Source organism: Salvelinus namaycush, chromosome 25 (genome assembly GCF_016432855.1).
Source record: "Salvelinus namaycush isolate Seneca chromosome 25, SaNama_1.0, whole genome shotgun sequence".
Classification (NCBI taxonomy): Eukaryota; Metazoa; Chordata; class Actinopteri; order Salmoniformes; family Salmonidae; genus Salvelinus; species Salvelinus namaycush.
In genome coordinates this window covers 28644372-28666253 of record NC_052331.1, presented here as the reverse complement: position 1 = coordinate 28666253, position 21882 = coordinate 28644372, and the positions used below count along the sequence as shown (strand labels likewise).

Genomic DNA, 21882 nt, shown 5'->3' with positions numbered 1-21882 from the left:
AATTATAATAAGATTGAGAAGTTCAGGACCAGAGTTTGAAATGATTGATTGAATTGATTTGAAAAAAAATTTAGTACATACGGGCGCTCCAGCCGGTGACGCCTCCACATACAATTTAAGAAAATCATCAAAGATAACACAATGAAGCTTAAACTCTAACTGCCTGTAGCTCAGGCCCTGAAGCAAGGATATGCATATACTTGGTACTATTTGAAAGGAAACACTTTGAAGTTTGTGGAAATGTGAAAGGAATGTAGGAGAATAACACAATAGATCTGGTAAAAGATAATACAAAGCAAAAACCAACCGTTCTTTTGTATTTTTTTGGTACCATCATCTTTGAAATGCAAGTGAAAGGCCATAATGTATTATTCCAGCCCAGGAGCAATTTAGATTTTGGCCGCTAGATGGCAGCAGTGTATGTGCAAAGTTTTAGACTGATCCAATGAACTATTGCATTTATATCAAGACTGCCCAAATGTGCCTAATTTGTTCATTAATAACTTTTCATGTTCAAAATTGTGCACTCTCCTCAAACAATAGCATGGTATTCTTTCACTGTAATAGCTACTGTAAATTGGACAGTGCAGTTAGATTAACAATAATTTAAGCTTTCGGTCAATATCAGATATGTCTATGTCCTGGGAAATGTTCTCGCTACTTACAACCTCATGTTAATCGCATTAGCCTACATTAGCTCAACAGTCCTGTGGATGGGACACTGATCCCGAAGAAGTTTTTAAGAGATTGAAGCAGAGAAAGAATTTGTGTTTCTGGGCAAAAAATTACTTCACTGTGGGTTGTTGAAGGTGACTTTCTGAGTTTGTGTTTTCACATTTTCACTCAGGTGTATGAACAATTTTTTCTCCTCTCTGGTTTCTGTCATCTTGTCTGAATAATGCAGTTGGATTTTGCAGTGTCAGTTTTTCCCCCCTCCTTATTTTACCAGGTAAGTTGACTGAGAACACATTCTCATTTCTGGCAACATTCTCATTTCTGGCAACAACCTGGGGACTAGTTACAGGAAATGAATGAGCCATTTGGAAGCTGGGGATGATTAGGTGGCCATGATGGTATGAGGGACAGATTGGCAATTTAGCCATGACACCAGGGTTAACAACCCTACGATAAGTGCCATGGGATCTTTAGTGACCACAGAGAGCCAGGACACCGGTTTAACATCCCATCCAAAAGACAGGGAAATGTCCCCAATCACTGAAATGGAATATTTATTTTTGAGAGCAGAGGAAACAGTGCCTCCTACTGACCCTCCAACACCACTTCCATCAGCATCTGGTCTCCCATCCAGGGACTGACCAGGTCCAACCCTACTTAGCTTCAGAGGCAAACCAGCAGTGGGATGCAGGTCGGTATGCTGCTGGCTAGTTTGTTCACTGAAAATCTGGCACTTAATTATTTCACCCCCCCCCCCACACCAATCAAATTGTGTTGAATGAGCAAAGCATAAACAAAATATTCAGTTGATTGGCAGGCCACATTTTGCAGAATGAGTACCTAAATTCAAGTTGCCTTTAAAATAACTACTGCCATGCAGTACCTAAACTTAAACTACAGTATACATGCTTACTGCTGTCCAGCTACCGTCAAACTACTCCCCCGGATAACCAGCATCTCCAACAGCATTCACTGTGAAACAACATGAACTCTGACCCAAGATGGAGTAGGTAACTGAATAATCCACATTTCTCAAGATTAAGTGAAAGCTTGTGTAAACTACAGTACAGTAACTCTCAATAACTGTCCCAGTTTGTGCATCGTCCCTCCAGTCTGCTAAGCAGAGGGAACAGAAATAGGCCAGATAGTGTTACTCTAATTTCTTATTTATCACTCTTTCATAAACGGTTACATCCATAAGGGTATCAAAAGAGAATAGGCCGCTGTGGAGAGTGTGGGAGTTGATTATCAGGTTTTCCTGGCAAGGATCCTAGATCTCTTTGTATGTCACTGTGATCTTTTCAGAATATGAGAAGGATCAAGAGATTTTCCTGACGTGACCTCGACAGACATTCATATTCACAAAGAAAACGAACACTCTTTCTCTGTCCGTCTCTCCTCCTATCCATCTTAAAGCCACTCTCCCTATTTTCCTTTCTTATCCATCTCAGCCAGTCTCAATACCTCAGGCTTACCTTGGAGTGGCTGTCAGCAGCAGAAATCGATTTGTCTAGCCTAGACAGCTGACCCCCTGACCAAACTGCTTCGGGGGGGGGGGCTGCGCATGAGTCTGTGTGCACTTGCATATATATATATATATATATATATGTGTGTGCATGCTTATTCATTTGTGTGTGTCTGAGCGCATGTGTGAGTATTCGTGCATGTGTGTAGAGAAAGAGCAGCAATATTGTGTTTCCTCCAGTCAGGCAAGACTACAGCGAAGAAGCACGGTGACTATTGATCGGATGTGCAGGTCCACACCCTGCCAAGTGCCTGCTGGCTTGGCCCACAGACCCATATCATCCTTGGATTGATATTTGTATGTGGCTGGGGAGAGAGCCTATACAGATTGACAAGAGTTGTAGCAGAAGCACTGCAACAAGATTTCAATTTCCATAATACAGTGCCTTCAGAAAGTATTCACACTGCTTGTGGTGTTACAGTCTGAATTTAAAATGGCCTACACACAATACCCCATAATGTCAAAGTGAAATTATGTTTTTTGTAATTTTTTACAAATGAATTAAACATTTTAAGCTGAAATTTAAGTGAGTCAATAAGTATTCAACCCCTGTTATGGCAAACCTAAATAAGTTCAGGAGTAAACAAGTCACATAATAAGTTGCATGGACTCACTCTGCGCAATAGTGTTTAAAATTATTTTTGAATGACTACCTCATGTCTGTACCCCACACATACAGATACTTGTAAGGTCCCTCAGTCGAGCAGTGAATTTCAAACACAGATTCAACCACAAAGACCAGGGATGTTTTAAAATGCTTCGCAAAAAAGGGCACCTATTGGTAGATTGGAAAACATTTAAAAAGCAGACACTGAATATACCTTTGAGAATGGTGAAGTTATTAATTACACTTTGGATGGTGTATTAATACACCCAGTCACTGCAAAGATACAGGCTTCCTTCTTAACTCATTTGCCGGAGAGGAAGGAAACCACTCAGGGATTTCACCATGATGCCAACGGTGACTTTAAAACAGTTAGAGTTTAATGGCTGTGATAGGACAAAACTGAGGATGGATCAACAACATTGTAGTTACTCCACAATACTAACCTAATTGACAGAGTGAAAAGAAGGAAGCCAGTACAGAATAACAAATATTCCAAAACATGCATCCTGTTTGCAAGAAGGCACTAAAGTAATGCTGCAAAAAATGTAGCAAAGCAATTCACTTTTTGCTCTGAATACGATGTGTTATGTTTGGGGCAAATCCAATACAACCCATTACTGAGTACCACTCTCCATATTTTCAATCATAGTGGTGGCTGCATCATGTTATGGGTATGCTTGTAATCGTTAAGGACTGGATAATTTCACAGGATAAACAAAGAAACGTAATGGAGTTAAGCACAGGCAAAATCTGGTTCAGTCTGCTTTCCACTAGATACCGAGAGATGTCCTTTCAGCAGGACAATAACCTACAAGGCCAAATGTACAGTTGCTTTCCAAGAAGACAGTGAATGTGCCTGAGGGGCCAAGTAACAGTTTTGACTTAAATCTGCTTGAAAATCTAAAAACATTTGAAGTCCTGAGCAGGTTTTCATCAAGGAGCTCTCTGTACTTTGCTCCATTCATCTTTCCTTCGATCCTGACTAGTCTCCTAGTCCCTGCCTCTGAAAAACATCTCCACAGCAAGATGCTGCCACCACCATGCTTCACCATAAGGATGGTGCCAGGTTTCCTCTAGACGTGACACTTGGCATTCTGGCCAAAGAGTTCAATATTGGTTTCATCAGAACAGAGAACCTTGTTTCTCATGGTCTGAGAGTCTTTAGGTGCCTTTTGACAAACTCCAAACGGGCTGTCATGTGCTTTTTACTGAGGAATGGCTTCTGTCTGGCCACGCTACCATAAAAGCCTGATTGGTGGAGTGCTGCAGAGATGGTTGTCCTTCTGGAAGGTTCTCCCACTCTCCACAGAGGAAATCTGGAGCTCTGTCAGAGTGACCATCGTATTCTTGGCCACCTCCCTGACGTAGGCCCTTCTCCCCCGATTGCTCAGTTTGGCCAGGCGGCCAGCTTTGGGAAGAGTCGTCGTGGATCCAAACTTCTTTCATTTAAGAATGGAGGCCTCTGTGTTCTTGGGGATCTTCAATGCTGCATAAATGTTTTGGTACCCTTCCCCAGAAATTGGGCACCCGAGCGGCGCAGCGGTCTAAGGCACTGCATCTCAGTGCTTGGTTAGAATCCAGGCTGATTCACAACCGGCTGTGATTGGGAGTCCCATAGGGCAGCACACAACTGTCCCAGCATTGTCCGGGTTTGGCCGGTACACGCCGTCATTGTAAATAGAATTTGTTCTTAACTGACTTGCCTAGTTAAAGAAAAGGTTACACATACAGTTGAAGTCGGAAGTTTACATACACTTAGGTTGGAGTCATTAAAACTAATTTCTCAACCACTCCACAAATTTCTTGTTAACAAACTATAGTTTGGGCAAGTTAGTTAGGACATCTACTTTGTGCATGACACAAGTAATTTTTCTAACAATTGTTCCAGACAGATTATTTCACTGTATCACAATTCCAGTGGGTCAGAAGTTTACATACACTAAGTTGACAGTGCATTTAAACAGCTTGGAAAGTTCCAGAAAATGATGTCATGGCTTTAGATGCTTCTGATAGGCTAATTGACATCATTTGAGTAAATTGGAGGTGTACCTGTGGATGTATTTCAAGGCCTACCTTCCAACTCAATGCCTCTTTGCTTGACATCATGGGAAAATCAAAAGAAGACCTCAGAAAACAAAATTATAGACCTCCACAGGTCTGGTTCATCCTTGGGAGCAATTTCCAAACGCCTGAAGGTACCACGTTCATCTGTACAAACAATAGTATGCAAGTATAAACACCATGGGACCACGCAGCCGTCATACCGCTCAAGAAGGAGACACGTTCTGTCTCCTTGAGATGAACGTACTTTGGTGCGAAAAATGTAAATCAATCCCAGAACAATAGCAAAGGACCTTGTGAAGATGCTGGAGGAAACAGGTACAAAAGTATCTATATCCAAAGTAAAACGAGTCCTTTACCGACAGAACCTGAAAGGCCGTTCAGCAAGGAAGAAGCCACTGCTCCAAAACCGCAATAAAAATCCAGACTACGGTTTGCAACTGCACATGGGGACAAATATCATACTTTTAAGATTAATGTCGTCTGGTCTGATGAAACAAAATTAGAACTGTTTGGCCATAATGACCCTCGTTATGTTTGGAGAAAAGAAGTGAGGTGTGCAAGCCGAAGAACACCATCCCAACCATGAAGCACGGGGGTGGCAGCATCATGTTGTGGGGGTGCTTTGCTGCAGGAGGGACTGGTGCACTTCACAAAATAAACAACATCATGAGGAAGGAATATTATGTGGATATATTGAAGCAACATCAAGACATCAGTCAGGAAGTTAAAGCTTGGTCGCAAATGAGTCTTCCAAAAGGACAATGACCCCAAGCATACTTCCAAAGTTGTGGAAAAATGGCTTAAGGACAACAAAGTCAAGGTATTGATTGGCCATCACAATGCCCTGACCTCAATCATATAGAAAATGTGTGGGCAGAACTGAAAAAGCATGTGTGAGCAAGGCCTACAAAACTGACTCAGTTTCATCAGCTCTGTCAGGAGGAATGGGACAAAATTCACCCAACTTATTGTGGTAATGTAACAACGTTCGTCTGAGGAAGAAGGAGAGGACCAAGGTGCAGCGTAATACGTGTTCATGACTTTTAATAATACTGAACACTAGAACAAAAAATAACAAAACGGAACAAACGAAACAGTCCTGTCTGGTGTAGACACAAAACAGGAAACAACTACCCACAAAACACAGGTGGGAAAAGGCTACCTAAGTATGGTTCTCAATCAGAGACAACGATAGACAGCTGCCTCTGATTGAGAACCACACCCGGCCAAACACATAGAAATAGACAACATAGAACAAAAACATAGAATGCCCACCCCAACTCACGCCCTGACCAACCAAAATAGAGACATAAAAAGGATCTCTAAGGTCAGGGCGTGACAGGGAAGCTTGTGGAAGGCTACCCAAAACGTTTGACCCAAGTTAAACAATTTAAAGGCAATGCTACCAAATACTAATTGACTGTATGTAAACTTCTGACCCACTGGGAATGTGATGAAAGAAATAAAAGCTGAAAGAAATAATTCTCTACTATTATTCTGACATTTCACATTCTTAAAATAAAGTGGTGATCCTAACTGACCTAAGACAGGGAATTTTTACTAGGATTAAATGGAATGTGGAATGTGAAAAACTGAGTTTAAATGTATTTGGCTAAAGTGTATGTAAGCTTCCGACTACAACTGTATGTGCCTCGACACAAACCTGTATCGTAGCTCTACGGACAATTCCTTTGACCTCATGGCATGGTTTTTGCTCTGACATGTACTGTCAACTGTGGGACCTTATATAGACAGGTGTGTGCCTTTCCAAATCATGTCCAATGAATTGAATTTACCACAGGTGGAAAAAGTCAAAGGGTCTGAATACTTATGTAAATAAGGTTTTTCGGTTTGTATTTTTTATAAATTTGCAAACATTTCTAAAAACCTGTTTCCTCTTTGTCATTATGGGGTATTGTGTGTAGATAATTGATCAAATAATTTATACCATTTTAGAAATAGGCTGAAAAGTAACAAAATGTTGAAAAAGTCAAGGGCTCTGAATCTTTCCGAAGGCACTGTATCATTGTGCATTTATTCCTCCTGTTATTCCTCCATTTATCTTTTTTTTTCTCTCTGCATTGTTGGGAAGGGCCGTAAATAGTCTACACCTGTTGTTTACGAAGCATGTGAAAAATAATATAATTTGATCATTTCCTGGTACGGACGCCATGTTGTTGCCAAAAGATGACATCATTGTTATATGGCCTTATGATGAAGATATCAAGTATAATGTTACCTCTGTCTAGAGGCATGTTTGTTCAGCAAAACCCTCTCTGCAACACAGTACATGTGTTCAGTGCTGAGGACCTAGTAAACACACCCAGTCATTCAGGCCCTGCATGGTTCAGGCTGTGTCACACAGTGTCACTCAGTGACTTTAATCCTGACTCTTCTGTAACAATCCCATTAGCAACACCATGGCAACAATCTGTGCTGGTGTCTCCTAAATCCCTGTTTAGTTTGGCCTGCCGCACTTGTTTACATTAGCCTTATGTTCCTCAGTACAACACACAAGTCAGGGGTACAGGTCAAAATGGAACAAGCAAGGTCTATAGGCCAAGCTAAGTGAGACTATCAGGGGTGTGAGACACACCAGTCTTAAACATCTTGATAAGACAGTGGACCTTTACAGCCAAGGGAGGTGACAGTAAGGCAGGCTTGCACAACAAGGTCTTCAAGTGCATGTTTGTTTACTTACAGTGATTTATTCGTAGATGTCCAGATCCCACTGCTGCCACCAAATTTAAGACAGTGGACTATCATACAGGAAGGCCTGTCAAGTTACAGTACTTCAAGTTAGTATTTGGTATGAGTTCCCTCTCAGTTCTACTTACCTACCTGCTTTGAGTCTCCCCACACCTCACGCACCACACGTTCCCCAGCACATTAACTACCAGGAAGTCTCCCCACACCTCACGCACCACACGTTCCCCAGCACATTAACTACCAGGAAGTCTCCCCACACCTCACGCACCACACGTTCCCCAGCACATTAACTACCAGGAAGTCTCCCCACACCTCACGCACCACACGTTCCCCAGCACATTAACTACCAGGAAGTCTCCCCACACCTCACGCACCACACGTTCCCCAGCACATTAACTACCAGGAAGTCTCCCCACACCTCACGCACCACACGTTCCCCAGCACATTAACTACCAGGAAGTCTCCCCACACCTCACGCACCACACGTTCCCCAGCACATTAACTACCAGGAAGTCTCCCCACACCTCACGCACCACACGTTCCCCAGCACATTAACTACCAGGAAGTCTCCCCACACCTCACGCACCACACGTTCCCCAGCACATTAACTACCAGGAAGTCTCCCCACACCTCACGCACCACACGTTCCCCAGCACATTAACTACCAGGAAGTCTCCCCACACCTCACGCACCACACGTTCCCCAGCACATTAACTACCAGGAAGTCTCCCGGGTTTAATATTGCTTTAATTCCCTGGCCTACAATAAAAACACACATTAGGACTATTATTGCTTGTCAGGAGCAGCCCAGAGGAATCACAGCGCCTATGTTCCTCCTGCAAGCAGATTGCTGTGTAGCGGTGTGCAGAGAGGATGATGAGGAGTGGTTCTGCTCTGGGCTGGCCAATCTCATGGTCAGACGCTCACAGTTAAGTGGGTGCTAAGGGTTCTCACAGCTAAATGGTCACGGTCAGACAGATTGACCGTGGGTGGAGTTGTGCGGTCGAGTGGTCAATTGAGTGTAATGAGATGTGTTGACTGTAGCGCAACAAGAGTAGAAGATGCAGTGACACAGCAATTTCTACCTGGCGCAGCACAACACACCAGTGCTGCAAAAAAAATATATAATAATAATAATGTTTTGTTGTTGTTGCAGTCTTTCAGTTAAAAACATTTCCGGGACATAAGCCTCAATGTTTTTTTCTTCACAGAAGTGCAGCTCCCAATACGGTAGTTGTGGTTGTTGCGTTTCATGGTCAGGAGGGGTTAACCAAGTGAGTTAACGGTCGTGAAGGCCACAGGACACGCTGTCTACGACTCCGGGTTAACAGATGCTGTTGAAAGTTAATGAATGAGGGAGAGACGTTGACTTTCACTACATACCTCAACAGCTATTTAAAAGACGTCCGCTTGTTAATGTGTGGTAGCTAGCTTTAAAGTGCAAATTGCTGAAGTTGGAATAGATGCCCAACATCTCTAAGATAGCTTTCACACATGACAACATTCCAAGTAGGCCTAATGAACATGTAGCACTTTTATCCCAGGTCTTTTACCAGAGACACTGACGACAGGACTACTGCAATGGCTCAGTGCTACAACAGTAAAACCCACTTACAGCTAGCTACCTACAGCGGAGATACAGAGAGACTTGATATTGTAACAAAGACAGAGGAAGCTCATTCCAGTGTGTTGGTCTCCCCTCCCAGTACAAGCAGTGATAGATTGAGGTGCTTTGTTCCAGACAACCTGAATCAAACACCAACACCCAGCGTCAATGACTCTCCATCTACAGAAGCCAGATGGGCTCATTCAATCATAATAACACAGTGAGGTAGAGGAAAAACACTTAGTCCTGTCTTAGGGTGGTTAGAGCTCTGAGCTGTCTCCACTTCCGGCCCTCTGAAATATATCACACACAAGCAAGCAAATGTACGCAGGCACACACAGACAGACATAGCTCCATTGAGATAGAGATACGGAATTACATGTTTAAAGGTGTTGCTGTACTACCATGATCAACTCTCAAAGATTGTCATCAATCGACAATGTCTCTGTACTTAATCAAAGAACTGAAATTGGAACATTAAGTTTGCAGTTCAATGGTTTGTTTGCTTGGAAGCTTTGTTCGTAATGGATCAAAAACTAGCTTGTTGTGGAATCTGCAATAGTGGAGGAAATGAGTGTAGAATTGCTATGGGGAGCAAAAAACATAAGTAGTCGAATAGTGGAGGTAGTAGAAATTAAAGTTCTAGAAACACGACTGAATAGTGGAGGTAGTAGAAATTAAAGTTCTAGAAACACGACTGAATAGTGGAGGTAGTAGAAATTAAAGTTCTAGAAACACGACTGAATAGTGGAGGTAGTAGAAATTAAAGTTATAGAAACACGACTGAATAGAGGTTGGTGGTGTTAGGATAATATTCACAGTCCATCAGTCTCAAGTGGCTCCATGTAAAATGTGTGATTTAGGCATTATAAACTGTTAGCCACCATAGACCCTTTCCCCTCTATTTTCTAGTGCCTTAACAAGTACACTTTCTCAAGTGTGAATTTAGAGCAGGTCTTGCTGTGTGGTATATAGAGGGTGATACACCCAGCTGTGTTTGTAATAACAGTTTTCCTTTCTCCTGCACCAAACGTGAGGGAGTATAATGCTGGCTAACAATTCATTTTACATGGAAGGTAACAGTCTCTCTTGTCATGCTGGCACAGGACGTCTTACACATCAATAACGGAGTTTCATCTCTGCTGATTTGGGGGCTTATCGCTCTCTCTTTTTATTTCCCTCTGTCACTCACTCACTCTTACATACACTATCTATAGTATTTCCCTCCTTCTTGGCCTTTATTTCCCTCTCCCCTTCTCTGCTCCATGCATTTATTTGGCTTCGGAGTTTCATCCACACAGTGGGGTATTCTGGGTAAGAAGAATAAATGAGAGGTATCCATCCATGACGACGGTTCAGTAGGTATAAATATAAACTGGACCTAACTCATCTGACACCTGCAAGGCAGGCACTCAGAGCACTGTGGGGTAGCTGTAGTCCCAGACCCCCTGAGTTTATCCACGGCTGGGCAATACAAATGGATACAGTGGAGGTTAAAAGTCAGATACTTTCACCTTCGAAATCAAAGCAGGGTCAGAGTTCAAAAGCATTATCTGGACCATGGATGGACAAGATGGCCACCTCGATGTAACACCACACTTTTAGAAAATCGACAACTATAAGTAGTCTTATTGACTGAGGCTCACTGACTGTACAGCCCATTGACTGCAGAACACACTGGCTGTATTAGTGCCTTTGTAAGCAATCCAGTCTATGTTTGTGCTAATTGTATCAGTTGGCCTCAAGTGGAAACAGGCGAAGTTGGCTGTCACACTGAATATCACCTGCTAATGTATCTTGAAGCCTCACGTTTCAGCCAGGAAGAGTATGTCAAGAGCAATGAATGTAGAGAGACAGAACCAGACTAAGAGAACTTGAAGGAAACGTCCAGGTATAAGTCATTTTATACTGGATCACCATTACCTTGAAGTGTTTGACATTTCTATACATAGCAATTTAACCCTTGACGATTACCCAGACCACGCTTGGCTTTTAGTTGCTGTTTCATAAACAGTGTCCAAGTTGATGAGACAACTCCGGATGACATTGACAAGTTCTGTAGAGACTGAGGCTGTCCCAATATGAACACCATATCCATAGGGCCATTTTAAAACTGCCTCTACAGCTCTAAGGTAGAAAAAAAAGACAGAAGAAAACTAATCGTGAGAAAAACACTTGAGAGATGGAGCTCCACACAGTAATGGGATCTAGTTTGTTAGCAAGTATTAAAGTTTAATATGATGCAGCCTGTTCTAAACTAGGTCACATCCACTGGCTGTGTAGATCATTGCTATGGCAGAGGGAGAAAATATACTACTCTCTATCTTTCCTTTTCCCTTCCTCTCATATCCTCACAGACACGCAGTGTCAGTCATAAGAACAGAAGTGAACATTTTGCCTTTTCTGGGAACGTTTATTTTAAGGTTGCAAGGATGTTCTGAGAATGTTTTACTCTGTTTCCTTGAAAGTTGTATTAATGCTCTGAGAACTGAAATGATAGGTTATTTTGAGTTTTTTGAATAACTTCCTTAAACATTTGACTGGATGTTTCAATAAGACTTAACACTGCTAGCTTACTTTGTGTAATTATTTTTTTACTCCAAGCACAGCTAGGACACATGGATTTTTGTGTTTTTTATGGAAAGTTTTCTAAGCATTCTCAGAACATGACTTTAAATAGAACCATGAGGAAACCTGTAAGAAAACGTTATGCTGATGTACTTAAATTCCCACAGAAGAACGTTGTTTCTTAACGTTCTATGAACTATTTGAGAACATTCCCAACGTCAAACCAGTTGGAGAATGTTCCTAGAACATGACCAAAATGTAAATTAAATGTAACCATGTTTGAACTTTTAGGAAACGTTCTGTTTAAGTAATGAAATACCAAGAAAATTACTTATTTTGTCAAGTTCCTTAAATGTACTGAGAATGTTCAAAAGCCAAGTAACTATTTTGCACCATTCCCAGAAAGTTGTGGGAAGGATGTATGAAAAATAACCATAGGACAACCACTCTCTAACCAAGCATATGGTTCTCAGAATGTTATGTGCTAGCTAGGACAGTATGTGTAGCCCTTTAAACATTGATTGTTGTCAAGTCACGTTACAAAAAAAGATGCCGGATCCCTCCATATTTCATCTTTTCAAATATCAACGGATGACAAGCTTCTGAGTTTTCATTATGTCGATAACAGTGCCTTGATTAGACATAATGGGCAGTGCTCTATTTGACATGATACAGGATCATTAACTATCAGTCATTAGGCATTGATTAAAAACCATCAATTACTGTGTATAAAACATTAAGAACACCTGCTCTTTCCATGAGAGACTGACCAGGTGAATCCAGGTGAAAGCCATGATCCCTTATTGACGTCACTTGTTAAATCCACTTCATTCAGTGTAGATGAAGGGGAGGAGACAGGTTAAAGAATGATTTTTAAGTCTTGAGACATTTGAGACATTGATTGTGTATGTATGCCATTCAGAGGGTGAATGGGCAAGACAAAAAATGTAATTGCCTTTGAACGAGGTATGGTAGTAGGTGCCCAGGCGCACCGGTTTGTGTCAAGAACTGCAACGCTGCTGGGTTTTTCAAGCTCAACAGTTTCCTGTGTGTATCAAGAATGGTCCACCACACAAAGGACATCCAGCCAACTTGACAACTGTGGGAAGCATTGGAGTCAACATGGGCCATCCCTGTGGAATGCTTTCGACACCTTATAGAGTACATGCCCTGGCGAATTGAGGCTATTCTGAGGGTAAAAAGGGGGGTACAACTCTATATTAGGAAGGTGTTCTTAATGTTTTGTTCAGACTCACTCAATCATTCACTACCAAAGCATATACTCATATTTGTACACATGCCTTAGCCAAGTTTAAACATGTAAGCTAGAGCACTGACATCTCCTTGTCTGGGTCTCCAGTGTCACGATCGATGTGACAGAGCTGAGGAAAGAGAATCCCTCAGCAGGCAGGTTAATCTGAACAAGTAGGGAGGTCTCCAAGACAACCTAAATCAGTGTCACCACTCCCTGAAGTGGTAGGCTTCTACTGTAACTCTGTCTCTGTCAGTCTCTTCTTCATTGACTCATTTCCAGTCTCCACTGTCCTCCTGTCTGTCTGTCCTTCCGTCCGTCCGTCCGCCCGTCCGTCCGTCTTTCCGCCTGTCCTCCCGTCAGTCTGTCCGCCTAGCCTGTCCGCCATGTGGGACTCCAAAGAGAATTGACACGGTTGTGTCTCAGCTTATTGTGCATAATATAGTAGCTAGTTACAGAGTTACAATAACCCTTCATTCTGCTATGGGCTGGTGGTTATAGCCTGTTCAGATCCGATCAAATGAAGGCACTGTCACGGCCTGCCTGGGGCACCTATAGTATTTATAAGGGATATCTACAAAGACTATTTCTGTATAAATAATCAATCTGGTGGAAGGCGAATGCAACTAAGAGTTTAACTGGACCAAGTATGTGCACAAAGGCAAATATTTGCTCACAAATAAATATTTGTTTAGATAGAATTAGAGAAAGGCAAATTATCCAAAATACAAAACTAGAGAGCCTAGACAAAGTAAACATGGTCTTTCAAAGACATCTTCTTGGTTGTATCTGAGTGTAATAATTTGAGTGCCTGGGAGGTAAATGAGATGAACACATATAGTCTTAAAGTAATAGAGAGTGAGTGGGTGGCAGTGTAGCACACAAAACAGGATAGATATGGAGTTGATCTTCACTGATACAGTGTAACAAGATTGTGTGTGTGTGAGTGAGTGATACCCTCCTACACAAACCTGCTGAAGACTCCACTCTCTTGTATTTTCACAGTTAAACATTGTATCATTACTTCCCGAGGCCACCTGTATGTAAAATACATGCACATATGACTGTTAGTCGCTTTGAAATAAAGCATCTGCTAAATGGCATTTATTATATTAGAGAGAGATTCAAATAATGTTTTGTCAAAGTGGAGAGCACCCATGGCCTTTCTTTAAATCAGCAGTGTCATATCATATTACCCTCGCCCACACTACAGCATGACGCACACATACAAATCTGAACGAGACCCTCTGCACAAAACAAATCAAAGCCCAATTAGGCACCAGATTGCTGCTTAATTTCTCTCTTTTCAACAGAAGCCTGGTAATTAGAAACTGCAGTAGCATCTAAGCTGCTGAAACAACAGCTTTTCGCATAAAAGGATGTGAAGATTTATAAAGGGGGTGCTGGATGATTGAGAAGGAGGACAGACAGTGCAGTGAGCCTTGTGGTTGGCAACTTGTCCAACCATTTGTGAGATGTGTCTATGTTTCTCTGGCATCGTCACTCAAAATGTGTATACACAAGACAGAGGCGTGTGTTTGTGCGTGGATGTGCATACGTCTGTGTTTCCCAAAGCCAAGAAAGTGTTGACAATCTGAAACATCAGCAACTCCAGCTCTCACTTACATCATCCCTGTCAATCATACAGGCTTTCACCCAGTTCAACACGAATGAATTGAAAGTCAAAGTCTTGAGACAACCTAAGTGAAGAGATAACCCACTGGACACACACACAGGTTGAATCAACGTTGCTTCCATGTCATTTCAATTAAATTACATTGAACAAATGTGGAATAGACGTTGAATTGATGTCTGTGCCCAGTGGGAAGACAGTGACAGGTAGGACGTAGATCACCATCTGCTGTGTTTTCATCGGCCTGCTGAGGTTTGATTGCGAATGAGAGCTCTGGTTCGGCTGCAGTGTGTGTCTCTGTTCCAGCTTGGGGCATCGCTGGGTGAGAGAGGTCGACTCAGGAGAGAAAGACAAGGCCTCCAGGGCTTCGGAAGAACACAGACAGACAGACAGACAGACAGAGACAGACAGACAGACAGACAGACAGACAGACAGACAGACAGAGAGCGACAGAGAGCGACAGAGAGCGACAGAGAGCGACAGAGAGCGACTGTCATCGCGAGCCTTTGAGACCGTCTGACGCAGAACGAAAACAGAGATGTAAGGAGATGGGGCTGGCTAGAGGAGTTTTGAATAATAAGAAAAACACAGAACAGAAACGATAGTGTAAAAAAAATAAAATGGGAAGAAAAATGGCAAGCGGAGTATCAGATGTATCAGAATGAAATATATTGTGATTATTCTGAGGAGTTGGGAGAATAAAGAGGGAGACAGAAAGGAGAGGCTATTCCATAAAAACGAAGGCTCTGGGCCAGTCAAACTCTCCTGATGCCAACTGGTAATGTTATACAAAATCTAGCTGGAAAACATGTGATGAAGTCAGCTTGTATTTGTGTGAAAAGGAAATGGAGCACTTTGTTAGATACAACACCTTATTTTACATATATATTATTATGCGTTCCCCAGGGTGAAATGAATGTACTCCGTAGTTAAACATTTAGCAATCAATTTGTAATAAATGGCACACACACGCAAAGTCACACATAGCAATAATGACACAGTTATGCAATTCTAGAAAGTCATTCAGTGCAAAGAGTATCTCTAATTGAACCGCTATCGATTTTGTGAAAATCAAAGCAATTTCTTATTGCACAGAATGTGGCAGTGTCATTAGATTACTCTACTCAGAGCCTCCATTTCACTCATTTTGGCATTCTCATTATTAGCATGCACTGAAAAGAGGCCATTACTGTAACACAAAGCACCATCCTCAATCAGCAGTGAAAATCTATTTTGTTCTCTGTGTACGTGTGTAAGCCCTGCACTACCAAGGGTATTTGAATTAAGAGTAGGATGCATACTCTGCAAAGTTACAAAATATGCTTTTCTTCCAAAATAAGTCAGATAGCATCATCTAGACAGAGACATATAGTGTATGTAAAAATGTATAAAACAAAAGTATGTGGACACCCATTCAAAAAAATAAAAAATAAAAAATAATATCCATAGACAAACATTAGCAGTAGAATGGCTTTACTGAAGAGCTCAGTGACTTTCAACGTGGGACCGTCATAGGATGCCACATTTCCAACAAGTCAGTTCATAAAATGTCTGCACTGCTAGAGCTGCCCCGGTCAACTGTAAGTGCTGTTATTGTGAAGTGGAAATGTCTAAGAGCAACAACGGCTCAGCTGCGAAGGCCAGAAAACGGGACCGCCGAGAGCACAATAACTGTTTGTCAGGAGCTTCATGAAATTGGTTTCCATGGCCGAGCAGCCTCACACAAGCCTAATATCACCAGGCACAATGCCAAGTGTCGGCTGTAGTAGTGTAAAGCCACCACTGGACTCTGGAGCAGTGGAAACACGTTCTCTGGAGCGATGGATCAGGCTTCACCATCTGGCAGTCTGGCGGATGAATCTGGGTTTGGCAGATTCCAGGAGAACACAACCTGCCCCAATGCATAGTGACAACTGTAATGTTTGGTGGAGGAGGAATAATGGTGCAAGGCCCCTTAGTTCCAGTGAAGGGAAATCTTAACACTACAGCATACAATGACATTCCAGACGATTCTGTGCTTTCAACTTTGTGGCAACAGTTTGGGGAATGCCAATCCGGTTTCAGTATGACAATGCCCTTGTACACAAAGCGAGGTTCATACAGAAATGGTTGTCAAGATCGGTGGGGAAGAACTTGACTGGCCTGCACAGAGCCCCGACCTCAACCCCATCGAACACCTTTGGGATGAATTGCAACGCCGACTGCGAGCCAGGCCTAATCGCCCAACATCAGTGCCCGACCTCACTAATGCTTGTGTATGAATGGAAGCAAATCCCCAAAGCAATATTCCAACATCTAGTGGAAAGCCTTCCCAGAAGAGTGGAGGCTGTTATAGCAGGAAATGGGGGACAAATTCCATATTAATGCCCATGATTTTGGAAGGTGGATGTTCGACGAGCACGTGTCCATATTCTTTTGGTCATGTAGCGTATTTCAATATATGTCTCTGGCATTACGCATGTAGACAGAAACCACAAAGCAGAATAGAGTATTGCACCTTCTCTGTCACTGTCCATTCTCAGACAGCCCTGACCTTTAGAGCTGTGAGTTTAGTAGTACACTGGAGCGCTACCTCTGGTGATATAACCAAAGATATCCCTCTGCAGTATCTGTCAACTCCACACTAAGGTCACCTCCAATACTGACATACAGTACTGTCTCCTCTCACCTCTAAATAGGGTTGCAAAGGGTCGGAAACATTCCGGAACTTTTCCATGGGAAGTTTGGGAATATTGCTTACATTCATCAAAAGAAAGTTAGCTTATAACAGTGAACCTTTGTTGTGGGATACACATAAGGCAATTCTAGGTCTTGTGGCATATTTTGGTTAAACTATCTCCAATTCAATGGAATTGCAACACTCTGCATGCACAGTGCATTCTTCCATCACATGTACAGCTGAGTCTCAAGAGCTTGCACACTAATGAGATGCTATTGAACCCACACTATTACACTGTCTGAGCAAAGGACTACATGTTTTCTGGTAAGTTTTGATTACAATACTGGGTGGGGTGAATATATTTTATATGGCATAGATGATGTTTTGTTAACTAGTAAATAGTCACGTACAGCAAAGTGTTTTTAAATAATTTCTAACTTTTTAACAATTTCTGCTAGTTCGTTTTTTCTACCATGTGGGTTTTAGCTTGCTTGAGCCTGCTAACTGAAGAGTGTTAATTCACCTGTTTTCATACATGTTAAAACATTTATCTTACAAAGGAGTTGTTTAATCTAACTGCTTAACTATTTATCTGTACATGGGGGTTTTTTTTACATTTTTTTTTCTAATCTTTACAGGAAAATGCCATGGGCACTGTCTGATGTGTGGAGACATTTCACTGCAGCTAATATAGAAGGAAAAGCTGTGTACATTGGCAAATACTGTGCCAAATTATAATGGAAGAATGCAAAAAGGTGCAGAATCATCTGGGCAAGTGCATCAAGTTCTCTCAGCACTCACAACCTCTGACAAAAGTCCCTCTACTTCTATTTGAGGTGAAAATGATGAATCAGACACCTTATCGATAGCAACAGCTCATGGTCCTCCTGTAATCAGAAGTGTTTTGACTCAATGGAGGAACGTAGTCAGAGAAATGCTGATGAGTTTCTTGCTCGAGCTGTGTATGCAACTGGTTCACCTCTGATGCTCACAGGCAATATGTATTGGAAGAGATTTCTGAATGTTCTTCGCCCAGCATACACCCCTCCAACCAGACATGCTTCATCTACTCATTTGCTGGATGCAGAGTTCAAGTGAAGGTCAAGCAAATCATAGAGAAAGCAGACTGTATTGCAATCATCTCTGATGGGTGGTCGAATGTTTGTGGGCAAGGAATAATTAACTACATAATCTCCACCTCACAACCAGTATTCTACAAGAGCACAGACACAAGGGACAATAGACACACTGGTCTCTACATTGCAGATGAGCTGAAGGCAGTCATCAATGACCTTGGACCACAGAAGGTATTTGCACTGTTGCCAGACAATGCTGCGAACATGAAGGCTGCTTGGTCTAAAGTGGAGGAGTCCTACCCTCACATCCCACCAATTGGCTGTGCTGCTCATGCATTGAATCTGCTCCTCAAGGACATCATGGCACTGAAAACAATGGATACACTCTACAAGAAAGCCATGGTATGGTTAGGTATGTAAAGGGTCATCAAGTTATAGCAGCAATCTACCTCACCAAGCAAAATGAGAAGAATAAGAGCACTGTCCTGTTTGACGGTCTCCTGGAGAGGAAGGAGTCTCTCCAAGAAATGGCCATATCACAGTCTGCTGATATGGACAGCCCCATCAAGAGGATCCTCCTGGATGATGTATTTTGGGAGAGATTGGTAAGCGGCCTGAAACGCCTGAAACCTATAGCAGAAGCCATTGCACGGATTGAGGGATGACAATGCCATCCTGTCTGATGTTCAGACTCTGCATGTGTAACGGATGTGAAATGGCTAGCTAGTTAGCGGGTACGCGCTAGTAGCGTTTCAATCAGTTACGTCACTTGCTCTGAAACCTAGATGTAGTGTGCCCCTTGCTCTGCAAGGGCCGCGGCTTTTGTGGAGCGATGGGTAACGACGCTTCGTGGGTGACTGTTGTTGATGTGTGCAGAGGGTCCCTGGTTCGCGCCCGTATCGGGGCGAGGGGACGGTTTAAAGTTATACTGTTACACATGCAGATGTAAGAGAAGAAATCCGTACTGCCCTGCCCACTTCACTGTTGCTCCAAGCAGAAGAAACTGCAGTTCTGAAATACATCAAAAGGTGTGAAGACTTCTGTCTGAAGCCCATACACACCGCAGCATACATGTTGGACCCCAAGTATGCTGGCAAGAGCATCCTGTCTGATGCAGAGATCAACAAAGCCTATGGTGTCATCACTACCGTGTCTCGCCACCTTGGCCTGGATGAGAGCAAGGTTTTTGGCAGTCTGGCGAAGTACACTCCAAGCAAGGGCTTTGGGATGGAGATGCTATATGGCAGTCGTGCCAACATATCATCAGCCACCTGGTGGAAGGGACATTGTGCCTCCATCACCCTCCAAATCCCACCAACATCAGCCGCCTCAGAGTGCAACTGGTCCTTGTTTGGGAACACACACACACACACCAAATCATGCAACAGGCTGACCAATACAAGGGTTGAAAAATTGGTGGACATCCGGGAAAATTTGAGGCTTTTTGAGCCTGCCAATGGGCCATCCTCAACAAGGTTGGAAAGAGACAGTGAAGATGAGGCCTCAGAGTGTGACGTTCAAGGAGGTGGACATTGAGGAGGTCCTGGGAGAAGACATGGAACCTGAGAGGAAGACAACCCAAGCTTTAGTTTCTAAACTACAATTTTACAGATGTATGTTGAAAACGTTTATGGGAGATGCGATGGATCATTGGGCATCATTCAATATTCCCTTTCTTTTGTTGTTCAGTGAAATCATCCCATGTGAAGAGTCAACTAATTTAATTAAAGTTTAAATCATAACTAAACATTTTTTTTCTTCTATTGTAAGGATTTAATCATTTGTAATTATGTCTACTTATGATGAGGTAAAAGGTTTAATGTTTGTCTCAAATGATATGGTAAATAAACTCCTCTCACTGTCAACTGCGTTTATTTTCAGCAAACCTAACATGTGTAAATATTTGTATGAACATAAGATTCAACAACTGAGACATAAACTGAACAAGTTCCACAGACATGTGACCGACAGAAATGGAATAATGTGTCCCTGAAAAAAGGGGGGGGGGGTCAAAATCAAAAGTAACAGTCAGTATCTGGTGTGGCCACCAGCTGCATTAAGTACTGCAGTGCATCGCCTCCTCATGGACTGCACCAGATTTGCCAGTTCTTGCTGTGAGATGTTACCCCACTCTTCCACCAAGGCACCTGCAAGTTCCTGGACATTTCTGGGGGGAATGGCCCTAGCCCTCACCCTCCGATCCAACAGGTCCCAGACGAGCTCAATGGGATTGAGATCCGGGCTCTTCGCTGGCCATGGCAGAACACTGACATTTCTGTCTTGCAGGAAATCACGCACAGAATGGCTGGTGTCATTGTCATGCTGGAGGGTCATGTCAGGATGAGCCTGCAGGAAGGGTACCACATGACGGAGGAGGATGTCTTCCCTGTAGCGCACAGCGTTGAGATTGCCTGCAATGACAACAAGTTCAGTCCGATGATGCTGTGATACACCGCCCCAGACCATGACGGACCCTCCACCTCCAAAATCGATCCCGCTCCAGATTACAGGCTTCGGTGTAACACTCATTCCGTCGACAAATGCAAATCCGACCATCACCCCTGGTGAGACAAAACCGTGACTCGTCAGTGAAGAGCACTTTTTGCCAGTCCTGTCTGGTCCAGCGACGGTGGGTTTGTGCCCATAGGCGACGTTGTTGCCGGTGATGTCTGGTGAGGACCTGCCTTACAACAAGCCTACAAGCCCTCAGTACAGCCTCCCTCAGCCTATTGCGGACAGTCTGAGCACTGATGGAGGGATTGTGCGTTCCTTGTGTAACTCGGGCAGTTGTTGTTGCCATCCTGTACCTACAGGTGTGATGTTCGGATGTACCGATCCTGTGCAGGTGTTGTTACACGTGGTCTGCCACTGCGAGGACGTTTCAGCTGTCCAAGCTGTAGCGCTGTCTTAGGCGTCTCACAGTACAGGCATTGCAATTTATTGCCCTGGCCACATCTGCAGTCCTCATGCCTTCTTGCAGCATGCCTAAGGCATGTTCACGCAGATGAGCAGGGACCCTGGGCATCTTTCTTTTGCTGTTTTTCAGAGTCAGTAGAAAGGCCTCTTTAGTGTCCTAAGTTTTCATAACTGTGACCTTAATTGCCTACCGTCTGTAAGCTGTTAGTGTCTTAACGACCGTTCCACAGGTGCATGTTCATTAGTTGTTTATGGTTCATTGAACAAGCATGGGAAACAGTGTTTATTTAAACCCTTTACAATGAAGATCTGTGAAGTTATTTGGATTTTTACGAATTATCTTTGAAAGACAGGGTCCTGAAAAAGGGACGTTTCTTTTTTTGCTGAGTTTATATCCAATGCAAAAAACATCTACACTTAAATGGTATTAATTTCTATACATTTCAGTTAATTCCCATATATTCCCGTTAATTCCCATATATTCTCGTTAATTCCCACGGAAGGTTTCCACTTCTGAATATTCTCCAAAATGTGCAACCCTATCTCCAATACTGATATACAGTACAGCCTCATCTCATCTCAGCACAGAGCG

At 42.8% G+C, this 21882-nt stretch overlaps 1 protein-coding gene across 1 annotated transcript in view; it reads right to left on the bottom strand.

The window, feature by feature from the left end:
- The window catches only part of LOC120020431 (choline transporter-like protein 5-A), a 62987-nt gene that overhangs the window by 24458 nt on the left and 16647 nt on the right, over positions 1-21882 (bottom strand). The window lies entirely within an intron of this gene.